Here is a 17,197-nt window from a genome sequence, read left to right on the forward strand (position 1 = left end):
ACCCCTCCCTGCCCCTCCTGTCTGTCCCCCAGTCCTCACCCCATAATGAGCCACTGATTGAGGATATAGTGGAATCAGCATATTATCAATTTAGAATAGATATGGTTGAAAGATAAATGATGTTCTTTATCCTGAAGAGAGTTTTTATGTTAAATTTTGATATAAACCTCACTAAGATTTGCTGTTTCCCTTCTGTTACTTAAGGAGTGGGTGTTTTCACATAATCTACATGTACATGGAATTGAATTTGTGTAATTATTAGAAAGATTGGAAGTTAACAGAGCTAAGTGCTATAAGAAGTCTATGATACATATTCCTCTTGTAAGTTTGAAGTATATAAAATGTTCATTTTTTTATGATTATTTCATTTGTTTTTTGATATATAAGTGGAGGGGAACCCTGAATTTCCATTCTGGCTGATATAGTCTATTAGATTATCTTTTAATTAAATACATTACTTAATGTGTAATATAGTTTCCTTTTTATAAAATAATTATATTTACCTGAGGTATTTCATATGGAGCACTGGCTCTACATGTTTGTTTATCATAATAGGTTTGGACCATGTGGAATAAATAAGAGAGTTGCTTCCCATTTTTTTTTACTGAAAACCCATGGTTCAAAGAGAAATGAACAGCTTCATGGAAGCATATGTGGTATTTATACTCAGTCTTAGCAACAGATCACCTCTGTTAACGTTTTTATAAAAAGTTCCTGTTGTTCTTTCTGAAGCAGTGCCACAGAAAAAGTTTGTGAGAATGTGCCAATTCAGACTGTCTTGTATTAGGGAGGGAATGGTTAGATGAGAAAATATCAAACACCAGGGAAACAGGAAAGAACAATACATAGTGACCAAGTTTTAGGCTAGAAAAAGGGAAATAAAGTGAAAGTTTTAGGAAGGAAAGGACACTTGATAGGGTAAACAAAGGAAATCAGCCTTACAAAGATTCTGAGAAAAGGAGGAAGTGAAATGGCCACAGAATCTTGGAAGATCAAGGAAGTATGAGAAATGTTTTATAGTCCCAAAATATTTGGAGGGGAAGGATACCAAGACAAATGTTTTTAAGCATGTGATGATGCCAAAAATATTCTGATATTATAGACACGGTCTTTATAATTTTGTCTATATGTTGATATTTATCTTTCCTTTCTCTGGCTCTATACCTTTTTACATTTACTTTTTTTTAATCCAAATTTTATATTAATACAATGGCTTCAGATATTTTAAAAAAATTTATAGAAATCTTCCGTTACACAGGCTTCATGTTACAATAGAATATGAACTATATCCTCCACTAGCTACTATTAGAAGATCGTGGCTCTTCCAGACTCATTTGCCACCTCCATCTGCTCCAGGTTTAGCCTTTTCTATTTTACCTTTATACCTAGATTTTATCTGACGTTATTTGGATTATAAGTCTTTTGGAAGCTGTCTGTCTAAATCTGTTTTTAAAAAAATCGCTGAGAGTAGTATAGTAGGGACAATTGGGTTTTGGTCTTTTTTTAAAAAATAAATTTATTTGTTTATTTTTGGCTGCGTTGGGTCTTTGCTGCTGCGCGCGGGCTTTCTCTAGCTGTAGCGAGCGGGGGCTGCTCTTCGTTGTGGTGCGCGGGCTTCTCATTGCGAGGGCTTCTCTTGTTGCGGAGCACGGGCTCTAGGTGTGCAGCCTTCAGTAGTTGTGGCTCGTGGGCTCTAGGGCACAGGCTCAGTAGCTGTGGTGCACGGGCTTAGTTGCTCTGTGGCATGTGGGATCTTCCCGGACCAGGGCTCGAACCCATGCCCCCTGCACTGGCAGGCAGATTCTTAACCACTGTGCCACCAGGGAAGTCCCAGGTTTTGGTCTTATAACCTGTAAACAAAATACATTCTCAGGGCCTCCGTTTCCTCATTTATAAAATGAGTTAGCTATGGGCAGAAGCCATGTTAAATCAGGAAAGATACTTTGGTTATAAGCAACAGAAATGATTCTGGCTAAAACAAACAAAGCAAACACGGAGACATTATTAAAGGTTAGGGTAGGCACAGCTCTCAGAATCGAGGGAAAATTTGAGTAACCAGTTTTTGTGAGAGAAGAGAACCAGAGTATCCACAGGAGTTAACATAGATATTCTTTCCAGGATGTTATAAAGTGGCTCCAACTACCTTCAGTCACTTTGAAAGGTTTTTAATTTTCAGGAAAGAGAATCTGATAGGCCCATACAGGGTCAGTCAACCATGTCCAAGGGAGATGAATGGACCAGACATATTTATTGTGAGCTGATCACCTACCCCATATTTCCTTTCTCTTATTTATCTGGGTACCTGTATGTTGGGGGCCTTGTGCATCATATGTCATCCTACCTGCACCTAGCACCTTAGTCACAAATCCCTCCCTCCTCCTGTTCCGCCTCAAACTCCCATCCCCGGACCGTGTTGCCCGGCCTCTCCTGCTGCCACCTGCTCTGCTGGCTTCCTAGACAAAGTCTCTTAGGTATTTAACCTTTTCTTCAAATGCCCCTTCTACTACCTCACCTTAACTGAATCCTGGTTTTTCACTAATATGTTCTTTTTCCATCTTTTCCAGTTCATGGCATTAGAAATGATTTCATTTTGTTTCCATTTTCAGTCTCTTCTTTTGTAACCCTACATTATTCATCTAAGCTGTCTCTTCCCCTGCCTCCTGTCCTCACTGACCTATAGATCACCCTTCTGCATGTTTCGCTGACTCCGTCCCCACCTTAGTCTCTGTGACTCCCCAGGCTGTATTCAACCAAACATGAGCATCCATGGTGCATACTGCTGTAACTCTTTCAATTTCAAGGACTGTCACTTCTGTTCCACATTTCCCACAGATACAGTGGACCTTATAGCCCATTGTCACTTGTAAGTTTCCGTAACCTCTAGTTCATTCTACTCATGTACACATATACTTTCCTTATCAGATTTCATCAGAGCTTCCAGCCCTTTAGCCTGCCCTTATTTGCCACGGTTGTTAGCCCACCTGGCTCTTCCAGTTATGTGTTAACTTCACCCCAGATTCCCTTTCTCACCCTTCTTTGTGCGTCCCTGGCTCGGGCCCTTCCCAGGCCCTGCCGGATTGTTGTTCTCATCTTCCTTCTCTCTCACCCTATTTCCCATCAGAAGACCAGGGTGTGTGGTAGTACTTGGCAGAGGCTGTTTGACTGGAACCAGCAGTGCTTTCCTGTGAAATTTGTGATTCTGCAGTATTGGTAATGAAAGGGTCATCTTTGATTGGAGGTGTGCAAGTGAGCTCTGGAAGGGTGGCGAGGTTACCATTGTTAGAATTGGAGTGCTTGGCCTCTGACTATGCGTTTTCTTCCCTCTGCCCCACAGTCTGGGGGCAGACCGGGGAGACCCCTTTGCTGATGGCAGTGGCAGCTGGGAAATGGGCCCTCTTAGTCTTCCATGCGTCCCCGTGTCCAAGCTAAGTCAGATGAGGGTGGCAAGTATGTGCCACTGTTGTGTAATTGCTATTTGTGTAATCACGATTTGTGTAATCTTCATTCGTGTACATATTTGCTCTTGAAATAGTAATACTCAAAGATATTTCTCTTGTTATGTAAGGTGTTAAAAGAAAAACCTGAAGCCCTGTTTTACTTTTAGCAGGTCTATTACATAGATATAGGGCATTTAGCAATTTATTCATCCACGTATATTTATCTAGTCCTTTTCTGTGGCCAGCCATCATCTAGACATTGGATGTACTACAGGGACCAAAACATGTCCGCGTGGAGCTGATCGTCTCGTGAGTAGGCAAACAATAAGTAATCACGTGGATACACATTTATCTGAATATTTTGAAAAGCATGGTTCGGAAAAAGAATAAGGCGCTATAAGAAGAGGAGGCACAGAGTTTAGTCTGGATGGAAGGGGGAGGATCTCTGAGGAAGTTGCCTGTGAGCTGCGAGCTGAACGGTAAAGAGGAGTTAGCCAGGCGAGCAGGGAGGTCTAGAGCTCTTGGGGTCCTGCTTGGAGAATTTGGATTTTTTTCCAAGGGGAAACCTTGAAGGGTGTTTAGCAGAGTGAGTGGCAGAATATGACTGAGAATTTAAGTCGATTTATGCTTGTTCATTTACTTTTTAATGATGTGGGGCAACGATTTTGCTCTTATTTAATCGGTAAACAGTAGATGGTTGTGGTGGGAATGGTGATGGTGCCTGATGAGTAAATATTTTGCTGGTAACGTGGTTTAAATTTAGCAACATTACAGTGGAAAACTCTTCATCATGGTTTTCCCTTCTTAGATTGTGCTTTATTGAAATCTCCTTTTTTGGGTATTTTCACTTTTAGGAAGTAATTGAATATCACTTTGTTCCAGTTGGCATTATTTCAGAATGGAAAATATCAGTGGTCTAGGAGTGACAGTTCAGAGAAAAATTGGGGCTATTTAATGTAGTTGTTACAACCAGGACTGCTCTTAAGCTGTTCCCACTGGGATGGCTCTACTGCTTGACGAGATATTAAAACTCTTCCTTATCAGGCAGTGAATAATGTAACAGTAACTGGGAGAAGTGGTAAAAACTAATAATACAAATTTCAGTGTGAACTCATTAGTTCAAGCTAATTTTGTAGACTTTAGTGGGGTCTTTTTGCAGCACTCACTGTCTGTCTGTCCAGCCTGGCTCTTAGAGACAGTGGTGGCATATCTCCACTGCACATTCATTGTGAAGCTGGAGCCTTCTGTTCTTGCAAAGAATCATCTGTTTATCATTATCCTCGATTTTAAAATTGCTACAGCTTTTTTTTTTCTTTTTTAACATCTTTATTGGAGTATAATTGCTTTACAATGGTGTGTTACTTTCTGCTGTATAACAAAGTAAATCAGTTATACATATACATATGTCCCCATACCTCTTCCCTCTTGCATCTCCCTCCCTCCCACCCTCCCTATCCCACCCCTCTAGGTGGTCACAAAAAACCAACTTGATCTCCCTTGTGCTATGTGGCTGCTTCCCACTAGCTATCTATTTTATGTTTGGTAGTGTATATATGTCCATGCCACTCTCTCACTTTGTCGTATTGTTTCTAGATTTTTTGATGATGGCCATTCTGACTGGTGTGAGATGATATCTCATTGTAGTTTTGATTTGCATTTCTCTAATGATTAATGATGTTGAGCATTCTTTCATGTGTTTGTTGGCAGTCTGTATATCTTCTTTGGAGAAATGTCTATTTAGGTCTTCTGCCCATTTTTGGATTGGGTTGTTTATTTTTTTGTTATTGAGCTGCATGAGCTGCCTGTAAATTTTAGAGATTAATCCTTTGTCAGTTGATTCATTTGCAAATATTTTCTCCCATTCTGAGGGCTGTCTTTTGGTCTTGTTTATGGTTTCCTTTGCTGTGCAAAAGCTTTGAAGTTTCATTAGGTCCCATTTGTTTATTTTTGTTTTTATCTCCATTACTCTAGGAGATGGGTCAAGAAGGATCTTGCTGTGATTTATGTCATAGAGTGTTCTGCCTATGTTTTCCTCTAAGAGTTTGATAGTTTCTGGCCTTACATTTAGGTCTTTAATCCATTTTGAGCTTATTTTTGTGTATGGTGTTAGGGAGTGATCTAATCTCATACTTTTACATGTACCTGTCCAATTTTCCCAGCACCACTTATTGAAGAGGCTGTCCTTTCTCCACTGTATATTCCTGCCACCTTTATCAAAGATAAGGTGACCATATGTGCATGGGTTTATCTCTGGGCTTTCTATCCTATTCCATTGATCTATCTTTCTGTTTTTGTGCCAGTACCATACTGTCTTGATTACTGTAGCTTTGTAGTATAGTCTGAAGTCAGGCAGCCTGATTCCTCCAGCTCCATTTTTTGTTCTCAAGATTGCTTTGGCTATTCGGGGTCTTTTGTGTTTCCATACAAATTGTGAAATTTTTTGTTCTAGTTCTGTGAAAAATGCCAGTGGTAGTTTGATAGGGATTGCATTGAATCTATAGATTGCTTTGGGAAGTAGAGTCATTTTCACAATGTTGATTCTTCCAATCCAAGAACATGGTATATCTCTCCATCTGTTTGTATCATCTTTAATTTCTTTCATCAGTGTCTTATAATTTTCTGCATACAGGTCTTTTGTCTCCTTAGGTAGGTTTATTCCTAGATATTTTAATTCTTTTGTTGCAATGGTAAGTGGGAGTGTTTTCTTAATTTCACTTTCAAATTTTTCATCATTAGTGTATAGGAATGCAAGAGATTTCTGTGCATTAATTTTGTATCCTGCTACTTTAACAAATGTATTGATTATCTCTAGTAGTTTCCTGGTAGTGTCTTTAGGATTCTCTGTGTATAGTATCATGTCGTCTGCAAACCGTGACAGCTTTACTTCTTCTTTTCCAATTTGGATTCATTTTATTTCTTTTTCTTTTCTGATTGCTGTGGCTAAAACTTCCAAAACAATGTTGAGTAATAGTGGTGAGAGTGGGCCACCTTGTCTTGTTGCTGATCTTAGTGGATGGTTTCAGTGTTTCACCATTGAGGACGATGTTGGCTGTGGGTTTGTCTTATATGGTCTTTATTATATTGAGCAAAGTTCCCTCTGTGACTACTTTCTGGAGGGTTTTTATCATAAATGGGTGTTGAATTTTGTCAAAAGCTTTCTCTGTATCCATTGATATGATCATATGGTTTTTCTCCTTCAGTTTCTTAATGTGGTGTATGACGTTGATTGATTTGTGAATATTGAAGAATCCTTGTATTTCTGGGATAAACCACACTTGATCATAGTGTATGATCCTTTTTTTTTTTCTTTCTTTTTTCTTTTTTTTGCGGTGCGTGGGCCTCTCACTGTTGTGGCCTCTCCCTTGCGGAGCACAGTCTCCGGATGTGCAGGCTCAGCAGCCATGGCTCACAGGCCCAGCTGCTCCATAGCATGTGGGATCTTCCCGGACCAGGGCCCAAACCCGTGTCCCCTGCATCAGCAGGCAGACTCTCAACCACTGCGCCACCAGCGAAGCCCATATGATCCTTTTAATATGCTGTTGGGTTCTGTTTGCTAGTATTTTGTGGAGGATTTTTGCATCTATGTTCATCAGTGATATTGGCCTGTAGTTTTCTTTCTTTGTGACATCCTTGTCTGGTTTTGGTATCAGAGTGATGGTGGCCTCATAGAATGAGTTTGGGAGTCTTCCTCCCTCTGCTATATTTTGGAGGACTTTGAGAAGGATAGGTGTTAGCTCTTCCCTCAATGTCTGATAGAATTCGCCTGTGAAGCCATCTGGTCCTGGGCTTTTGTTTGTTGGAAGATTTTTAATCACAGTTTCAATTTCAGTGCTTGTGATTGGTCTGTTCGTATTTTCTATTTCTTCCTGGTTCAGTCTTGGAAGTTTGTGCATTTCTAGGAATTTGTCCTTTTCTTCCAGGTTGTCCATTTTATTGGCGTATAGTTGCTTGTGGTAATCTCTCATGATCCTTTGTATTTCTGGAGTGTGTTGTTACTTCTCCTTTTTCATTTCTAATTCTATTGATTTGTGTCTTCTCCCTTTTTTTCTTGATGAGTCTGGCTAATGGTTTATCAATTTTGTTTATCTTCTCAAAGAACCAGCTTTTAGTTTTATTGACCTTTGCTATCGTTTCCTTCATTTCTTTTTCATTTATTTCTGATCTAATCTTTATGATTTCTTTCCTTCTGCTAACTTTGGGGTTTTTTGTTCTTCTTTCTCTAATTGCTATGGTGTAAGGATAGGTTGTTTATTTGATATGTTTCTTGTTTCTTTAGGTAGGGTTGTATTGCTATAAACTTCCCTGTTAGAACTGCTTTTGCTGCATCCCATAGGTTTTGGGTCATTGTGATTCATTGTCATTTGTTTCTAGGTATTTTTTGATTTCCTCTTTGTTTTCTTCAGTGATCTCTTGGTTATTAAGTAGTGTGTTGTTTATCCTCCATGTGTTTGTATTTCTTACAGATTTTTTTCCTGTAATTGATATCTAGTCTTATAGCGTTGTGGTTGGAAAAGATACTTGGTACGATTTCAGTTTTCTTAAGTGGACCAAGGCTTGATTTATGACCCAAGATATGATCTATCCTGGAGAATGTTCCATGAGCACTTGAGAGGAATGTGTATTCTGTTGTTTTTGGATGGAGTGTCCTATAAATATCAATTAAGTCCATGTTGATTAATGTATCATTTAAAGCTTGTGTTTCCTTATTTATTTTCATTTTGGATGATCTGTCCATTGGTGAAAGTGGGGTGTTAAAGTCCCCTACTATGATTGTGTTACTATCAATTTCCCTTTTTATGGCTTTTAGTATTTGCCTTATGTATTGAGGTGCTCCTATGTTGAGTGCATAAATATTTACAATTGTTATATCTTCTTCTTGGATCGATCCCTTAATCATTATGTAGTGTCCTTCTTTGTCTCTTCTGATAGTCCTTATTTTAAAGTCTATTTTGTCTGATATGAGAATTGCTACTCCAGCTTTCTTTTGGTTTCCATTTGCATGGAATATCTTTTTCCCTGTCTCTTGTAATAGTCTTTGTTTTGGAGTCTATTTTGTCTGATATGAGAATTGCTACTCCAGCTTTCTTTTGATTTCCATTTGCATGGAATATCTTTTTCCATCCCCTCACTTTGAGTCTGTATGTGTCCCTAGGTCTGAAGTGGGTCTCTTGTAGACAGCATATATACAGGTCTTGTTTTTTAATCCATTCAGCCAGTCTATGTCTCTTGGTTAGAGCATTTAATCCATTTACATTTAAGGTAATTATCGATATGTATGTTCCTATTACCATTTTCTTAATTGTTTTGGGTTTATTATTGTAGGTCTTTCCCTTCTCTTGTGTTTCCTGCCCAGAGAAGTTCTTTTAGCATTTGTTGTAAAGCTGGTTTGGTGGTGCTGAATTTTCTTAGCTTTTGCTTGTCTGTACAGGTCTTAATTTCTCCATCAAATCTGAATGAGATCCTTGCTGGGTAGCAGTCTTGGTTGTAGGTTTTTCTCCTTCATCACTGTCAGTATGTCCTGCCACTCCCTTCTGGCTTGCAGGGTTTCTGCTGAAAGATTAGCTGTTAACCTTATGAGGATTCCTTTATGTGTTATTTATTGTTTTTCAGTTGCTGCTTTTATTTATTTATTTTTTCGTGGTACGCAGACCTCTCACTGTTGTGGCCTCTCCCGTTTCGGAGCACAGGCTCCGGATGTGCAGGCTCAGCGGCCATGGCTCATGGGCCTAGCCGCTCCTCGGCATGTGGTATCTTCCCAGACCGGGGCACGGACCCGTTTCCCCTGCATCGGCAGGCGGACTCTCAACCACGGCGCCACTAGGGAAACCCACCCCTTGCTCCTTTTAATATTTGTTCTTTGAATTTAATTTTTGATAGTTTGATTAATATGTGTCTTGGCGTGTTTCTCCTTGGATTTATCCTGTATTGGACTCTCTGTGCTTCCTGGACTTGATTAACTATTTCGTTTCCCATATTAGGGAAGTGCTATAATCTCTTCAAAAATTTTCTCAGTCCCTTTCTTTTTCTCTTCTTCTTCTGGGACCCCTATAATTTGAATGTTGGTGCGTTTAATGTTGTCCCAGAGGTCTCTGAGACTGTCCTCATTTCTTTTCATTCTGTTTTCTTTATTCTGCTCTGCAGTATTTATTTCTACTATTTTTTCTTCCAGGTCACTTATCCATTCTTCTGCCTCTGTTATTCTGCTATGGATCCCTTCTAGAGAATTTCTAATTTCATTTATTGTGTTGTCTGTCACTGTTTGCTCTTTAGTTCTTCTAGGTCCTTGTTAAATGTTTCTTGCATTTTCTCTATTCTATTTCCAAGATTTTGGATCATCTTTACTATCATCATTTTGGATTCTTTTTCAGGTAGACCGCATATTTCCTCTTCATTTGTTAGGTCTGGTGGGTTTTTGCCTTGCTCCTTCATCTGTCGTGTGTTTCTCTATCTTCTCATTTTGCTTAACTTACTGTGTTTGGGGTCTCCTTTTCGCTGGCTGCAGGTTCGTAGTTCCTCTTTTTTTGGGTGTCTGTTCCCAGTGGCTAAGGTTGGTTCAATGGGTTGTGTAGTCTTCCTGGTGGAGGCGACTAGTGCCTATGTTCTGGTGGATAAGGCTGGATCTTGTCTTTCTGGTGGGCAGGTCCATGTCTGGTGGTGTGTTTTGCAGTGTCTGTGGCCTTATTACGATTTTAGGCAGCCTCTGTGCCAATGGATGGAGTTTTGTTCCTATCTTGCTAGTTCTTTGGCATAGCACTGTAGCTTGCTGGTCATTGAGTGGAGCTGGGTCTTGGTGTTGAGATGGAGATCTCTGGGAGATTTTCACTGTTTGCTATTTCATGGTGCTGGGAGGTCTCTTGTGGACCAGTGTCCTGAAGTTGGCTCTCCCACCTCAGAGGCACAGCCCTGAAGCCTGGGTGGAACACCAAGAGCCAGTCCTCCATACGGCTCAGAATAAAAGGGAGGAAAAAAAGAAAGAAGAAGATAAAATAAAATAGAAAAATTAAAATAAAAAATAACTATAAAGAAAAAAATGTTTAAGTAATAAAAAAAAATACGACAGAGAGAACACTAGGACAAATCGTAAAAGCAAAGCTATACAGACAAAATTACACACGGAAGCTTACATATACACACTCACAAAAAGAGAAGAAGGGAAAAATATATATATATCATTGCTCCCAAAGTCCACCTCCTCAATTTGGGATGATTCGTTGTCTATTCAGGTATTGCACAGATGCAGGGTACATCAAGTTGATTGTGGAGATTTAATACGCTGCTCCTGAGGCTGCTGGGAGAAATTTCCCTTTCTGTTCTTCGCACAGCTCCCGGGGTTCAGCTTTGGATTTGGACCCGCCTCTGCATGTAGGTCGCCTGAGGGCATCTGTTCTTCGCTCAGACAGGATGGGGTTAAAGGAGCAGCTGATTACGGGCTCTGCTCACTCAGGCTGGGGGGAGGGAGGGGTCCGGATGCGAGGCAAGCCTGCTGCGTCAGAGGCCGGCGTGACGTTGCACCCACCTGAGGCGCGCTGTGCGTTCTCCCAGGTAAGGTGTCTGGATCACGGGACCCTGGCAGTGGCTGGCTGCACAGGCTCCCTGGAGGGTAGGTGTGGATAGTGACCTGTGTTTGCACACAGGCTTCTTGCTGGTGGCAGCAGCAGCCTTAGCATCTCATGCCTGTCTCTGGGGTCCGCGCTGATAGCCACGGTTGGCGCCTGTCTCTGGAGCTCCTTTAAGCAGCGCTCTTAATCCCCTCTCCTCGCGCACCAGGAAACAAAGAGGCAATTAAAAGTCTCTTGCCTCTTCGGCAGGTCCAGACATTTTCCCAGACTCCCTTCCGGCTATCCGTGGCGCACTAACCCCCTGCAGGCTGTGTTCACGCCGCCAACCCCAGTCCTCTCCCGGCATCCGAGACTCAGGTTGCAGCCCCTGCCCGTCCCGGTGGGTGAGCAGACAAGCCTCTCGGGCTGGTGAGTGCCGGTTGGCACAGTTCCTCTGTGCGGGAATCTCTCCGCTTTGCCCTCTGCACCCCTGTTGCTGTGCTTTCCTCTGTGGCTCCGAAGCTTCCCCCCTCTGTTCCCAGAAGTCTCTGCCCACGAAAGGGCTTCTAGTGTGTGGAAACCTTTCCTCCTTCACAGCTCCCTCCCAGAGGTGCAGGTCCCATCCCTATTCTTTTGCCTCTGTTTTTTCTTTTGCCCAGCCCAGGTACGTGGAGGAGTTTCTTGCCTTTTGGGAGGTCTGAGGTCTTCTGCCGGCATTCAGTAGGTGTTCTGTAAGAGTTGTTCCACATGTAGATGTATTTCTGATGTATTTGTGGGGAGGAAGGTGATCTCCTCGTCTTACTCTTCCGCCGTCTTGAAGCTCCTCTTCCGCTACAGCTTTTAAATAGTTTTTATTTTGGCTTCTTTCATTGTTACTACACTACAGTTCTTGAGTTAGTAGTGCCTGGTGTTTTGATATTTATAAGTACAAGAATTAATTTTATTATTTTATTATAAATGAAGAGGCAGCAAAGTTTTATTCTTTTAGATATCATAAACGTGAATATTCTGAATCTGTCAGAGAAGATAAAAAAGGAATATTAGTAGAAAGTTGAAGTCCAGAATATCTCTTGATACTATATAGGAATACAAACCTAAAACAGATAATTTGTATTTCTAGGATGAAACACAGTTTGATTATTTTGACAAAAAATATAAACATGAACAACCTATCATATTTTAAATTTATTTTTTATTGAAGTATAGTTGAATTACAGTGTTGTGTTCATTCCTTCTGTACAGCAAATGAACAACCTATCTTTATACCTCAAGAGACTAGCAAAAGAACAAACTAAGCCCAAAGTTAGTAGAAAAAGGAAATAATAAAGTTCAGAGCAGAAATGAATGAGACAAAAAAGACAATAGAAAAGATTAATGAAACTACGAGCTGTTTTTTTGAAATGTAAGCAAAATAGACAAATCTTTAGCTAGATTCAACAAGAAAAAAAGAGAGGGGACTCAGAATTAGAAATGAAAGAGATGTTACACCTGATACCACAGAAGTAAAAGGATCACAAGAGAGTGGTATGAACAACCATACACCAGCAAATTGGTCAACCTAGAAGAAATAAATTCCTAAAAACATAAAACCTACCAAGCCTGAATCATGGAGAAATAGAAAATCTGAACAGACCAATTACTAGTAAGGAGATTGGATCAGTAATCAAAAACCTCCCAACAAATAAAAGTCCAGGACCAGATGACTTATGGTGAATTCCACCAAATGTTTCAAGATGAATTAATACCAATCCGTCTCAAATTCTTCCAAAAATTGAAGAGGAGGGGACACTTTCTAACTAATTTTATAAGGCCAGCATTACCCAAATACCAAAACCAGACAAGGACACTACAAGAAAAGGAAAATAAATGCCAATATTCCTGATTAACATAGAAGCAAAAATCCTCAACGAAATTTTTTTTTAATAAAGGGAATTTCATATAGAGAACTGACTGTACATTTGCCAGAGGTGCAGAAGGAGAAGTAGAGGCCCTGGAGGAGTAAAGAGGAAGAAGGGGTGATACCTAAGGATTAGAAGCTGCTAACATACCTGAGTTGAAACCCCTTACAGCATCTGTTGCAGTTCTATTGGAAAAGCTATCTCAGTTGGTTCTGGATACATCAAAAGGTGCTTTTCTGGTGTGTGATCTTTATCATATATCAAGTTTTTTTTTTTTTTAACTTTTTATCTTATATTGGAGTGGAAGGGTAGCCGGAGGGATAGTTAGGGAGTTTGGGATTGACATGTACACACTGCTATATTTAAAAGGGGTAACCAACAAGGACGTACTGTATAGCACAGGGAACTCTACTCAATATCATGCAACAACCTAAATGGGAAAATAATTTGAAAAAGAATAGATGCATGTATAACTGAATCACTTTGCTGTACATGTGAAACTAACACAACATTGTTGATCAACTATACTCCAATATAAAAAGTCAACAAAATTTTAACAAACCAAATTTAACAGCACATTAAAAGGATCATACACCATGATCAAGAGAGATTTATTCCAAGGATGGTTCAACACCTGCAGATCAATCAGTGTAATACACCACATTAACAATATGAAGGATAAAAACCATATGTTCATCTCAATAAGTGCAAAAAGCATTTGACAAAAAATGCAACATCCATTTATGATTTTTAAAAAAACCCAACAAACTGAGTACAGAGGGAATGTACCTCAACATAATAAAGGCCATATATAATAAGCCCATAGCTTGTTCTGTAAGATCAGGAGCAAGACAAGGATGCCCACTCTGGCCAATTTCATTCAACATAGTACTGGAAGTGAAGTCCTAGCCAGAGCAATTAGGGGGAAAAAAAGAAAAAGAAAGAAAGGAAGGAAGGGAGGGAAGAAGGAAGGAAGGAAGGAAGGAAGAGGGAGGGAGGAAAGAAAGAAAAGAAAAGAAAGAAAGGGCATCCAAACTGGAAAGGAAGAAGTAAAATTGTGTCTATTTGCAGATGACTTGAAATTGCATATAGAAAACCCTAGAGATTCCACCAGAAGACTTTTAGAACTAATAAATGAATTCAGTAAAGTTGTAGGGTACAAAAGTCAATGCACAAAATTCAGTAATGAATTATCAGAGTAATGAAGAAAAAAATCTCATTTACAGTTGCATCAAAAAGAATAAAATACCTCAGAATAAATTTAACCAAGGAGGTGAAAAATCTATACGCTAAAAACAAAAGTCATTGATGAAAGAAATTGAAAAAGACACAAATAAATAGAAAGATATTCTGTGCTCATGGATTGGAAGAATCAATACTGTTAAAATATTCATACTACCCAAAGCAATCTACAGATTCCATGCAATCTCTATGAAAATTTCAGTAGCATTTTTCACAAATACAGAACAAACTATCCTAAAATTTATATGGAATTACACAAGACCCCAAATAGCCAAAGCAACCGTAAGAAAGAACAAAAAAACTGGAGGTATCATATTCCCTGATTTCAGACTATATTACAAAGTAATTACATAGTAATCAAAACAGTTTGGTATTGGCATAAAAACAGATACATAGATCAATGTAACAGAATAGAGAACCCAGAAATAAACCCACACATATATGGTCAATTTATGACAAAGGAGCCAAGAATACTCCATGGGGAAAAGATGGTCTCTTCAGTAAATGGTGTTGGAAAAATTGGACATTCACATGCAAAAGAATGAAACCAGGCCACATACACAAAAATCAACTCAATGGATTAAAGATTTGAATATAAGCCCTGAAACCATAAAACTCCTAGAAGAAGACAGCTTTTTGACATTAGTCTTGGTGATGATTTCTTGGATTTGATACCAAAAACAAAGGCAATAAAAGCAAAAATAAACAAGTGGGTTTATACCAAACTTTAAGACTTTTGCACAGCAAAGGAAACTATCAATGAAATGAAGAGGCAACCTACTGAGTGGGAGAAAATATTTGTAAATCATGTGTCTGATAAGGGGTTAATGTCCAAAATATATAAAGAACTCATATAACTCAATAGCAAAACACAAACCCAAACAATATGATTAAAAAATGGGCAAAAGATCTTAAAAGACATTTTTCCAAGGAAGATATCCAAATGGCCAGTAGGTACATGAAAAGGTGCTCAGTATCACTAATCATCAGTGAAATGCATGTCAAAACCAGAATGATATCACCTCGTGCCTGTTAGAATGGATATTATCATAAAGAAGAGAAATAACAAGTATTTGAGGGTGTAGAGAGAAGGGAGCCCTTGTACCTGTTGGTGGGATTGCAAAATGGTGTAGCCACTGTGGAAAACAGTATGGAGATTTTTCAAATAACTAAAACTACAATTACCATATGATCCAGCAATCTAACTCCTCTCCTGCGTATGGAAAGGAAATGAAAACAAAATCTTGAAGAAATGTCTGCACTTCCATGTTCATTGCAGCATTATTCACATTAGCCAAGATATGGGAACAACCTAAGTGTTCATCAATAGTTGAATGGATAAAGATGTGGCATATATGTATATACAGTGGAATATTGTTCAGCCATGAGAAAGAAGGACATCTTGCCATTTGTGACAACATGGTGGGATCTTAAGGGTATTATGCTGAGTGAAATAAGTCAGATAGAGAAAGACAGATACTGTATATCACTTACATATGGAATCTAAAGAGCTGAACTCATAGAAACAGAGACTAGAATGGTGGTTACCAAGGGATGGGGGAAATGGGGAGATGTTAGTCAGTGTACAAACCCCCAGTTACAATTTGAATAAGTTCTGGGGATCTGATGTACAGCATGGTGATTATAGTTAATTATGCTGTTTTATATACTTGAAAATTGCAAGAGAGTAGATCTCAAATGTTCTCACCACAAAAATGAAGTGGTAATTTTGTGACATGATGGAAGTGTCAGGTCTAACTAAGGGTATGGTGGTTATAATTTTACAATATATAAAATATCAGATCAATATGTTGTATACCTTAAACTTACACCGTGTTATACGTCAAACATATCTCATTAAAGCTGGAAAAAGTAAACATAAATCAGTTTTCAAAAAAATTAAGAAAACAACTTCCCAAAACATTTTATCAAAGAGTATTGCTAAAGCAAAGGAAAAAGTATTTATGAAATACCAACACAATATACTGTATAGTTGAAAGTAACTTTCTGACTTGAAGTATTTATTAAGACTTCAAAAAATAGTTTTTATATAAATGTATCATGGCAGTTAGAGTTATGGTTCTGATTGTTGTAAAACATATCTATCGAGATGAGAGAACAACTTTTTGGAAAACTTATAAATCAGGGCAGTAAAATTTTAGCCATTGACAAAACTCCAACCATTTCACATAGAAGTGGTTTAATAATTTACTTAAAATGCAGTATTCAGGACTTTGAAGATAGGTGATGGTTTTTGTTGATTTCATGGAGCTAAAAGGAACAACATCTGAAATATATTAAACTTTATTGTCATACTCAAGAAAAATGGTCTCAATGATAAATATTTACATGAAAACTTTATGAATTTTGTACAGGTGGTGCAAGTATAGTGCTAAGGAGAAAAAAAGTCTGAAATTCTAGAAAAACTTCTGGATATTTTTATTTGAGGTTTTATTTGTTACTTTAGTTATCTCTGGATCATGGCATAAAAAGATAGAAACCAAATAAACCACTGAACAATTTTTCTTGATATTTTTATATTTGTGAGCTTATGTTATTTAATAACTGGTATTTATTTGATATACCTAAGAACTTGGAATTGAAATAACGAAATACGGTTGATCCTCGGACAACACAGGTTTAAACTGCATGGGTCCACTTATATGTGGATTTTGTTTTTTCAATAGTCAGTACTTCAGTACTGCACAATCCACAGTTAGTTGAATCCCTGGATGCAGAGAAGTCATGTATATGGAGGGCTGACAATAAGATGCTCAGATTTTTGACTGCATGGAAGGTCTGTTCCCCTAATCCCCATGATGTTTAAGGGTCAACTGTATTAGGCTTTGGATGGACAGCCTGGGTATATCGATGCAAACTCAGTTTGGAAATCCTATAAAGACTTGCATATTGACTTTAATAGCAATTGTGAGATAGCATTTGAATAATTACATTTTTTAGAGATTTAGCTTCATTACATATTATTCTAACCATTCTTATTTCTTTGGTTTTATAAGAAAGAAAATTTCTGATTATTAAAATGGATAGATTTCTTTGACAAGTAATAGATAATAGAACATAT

The 17,197-nt window shown here is 38.6% G+C and overlaps 1 protein-coding gene across 1 annotated transcript in view; it reads left to right on the top strand.

The window, feature by feature from the left end:
- PELI2 (pellino E3 ubiquitin protein ligase family member 2) overlaps positions 1-17,197 on the top strand; it is a 142,437-nt gene that overhangs the window by 510 nt on the left and 124,730 nt on the right. The window lies entirely within an intron of this gene.

This window comes from Lipotes vexillifer, unplaced genomic scaffold, assembly GCF_000442215.2.
Source record: "Lipotes vexillifer unplaced genomic scaffold, Lipotes_vexillifer_v1.1 scaffold221, whole genome shotgun sequence".
Lineage (NCBI taxonomy): Eukaryota > Metazoa > Chordata > Mammalia > Artiodactyla > Lipotidae > Lipotes > Lipotes vexillifer.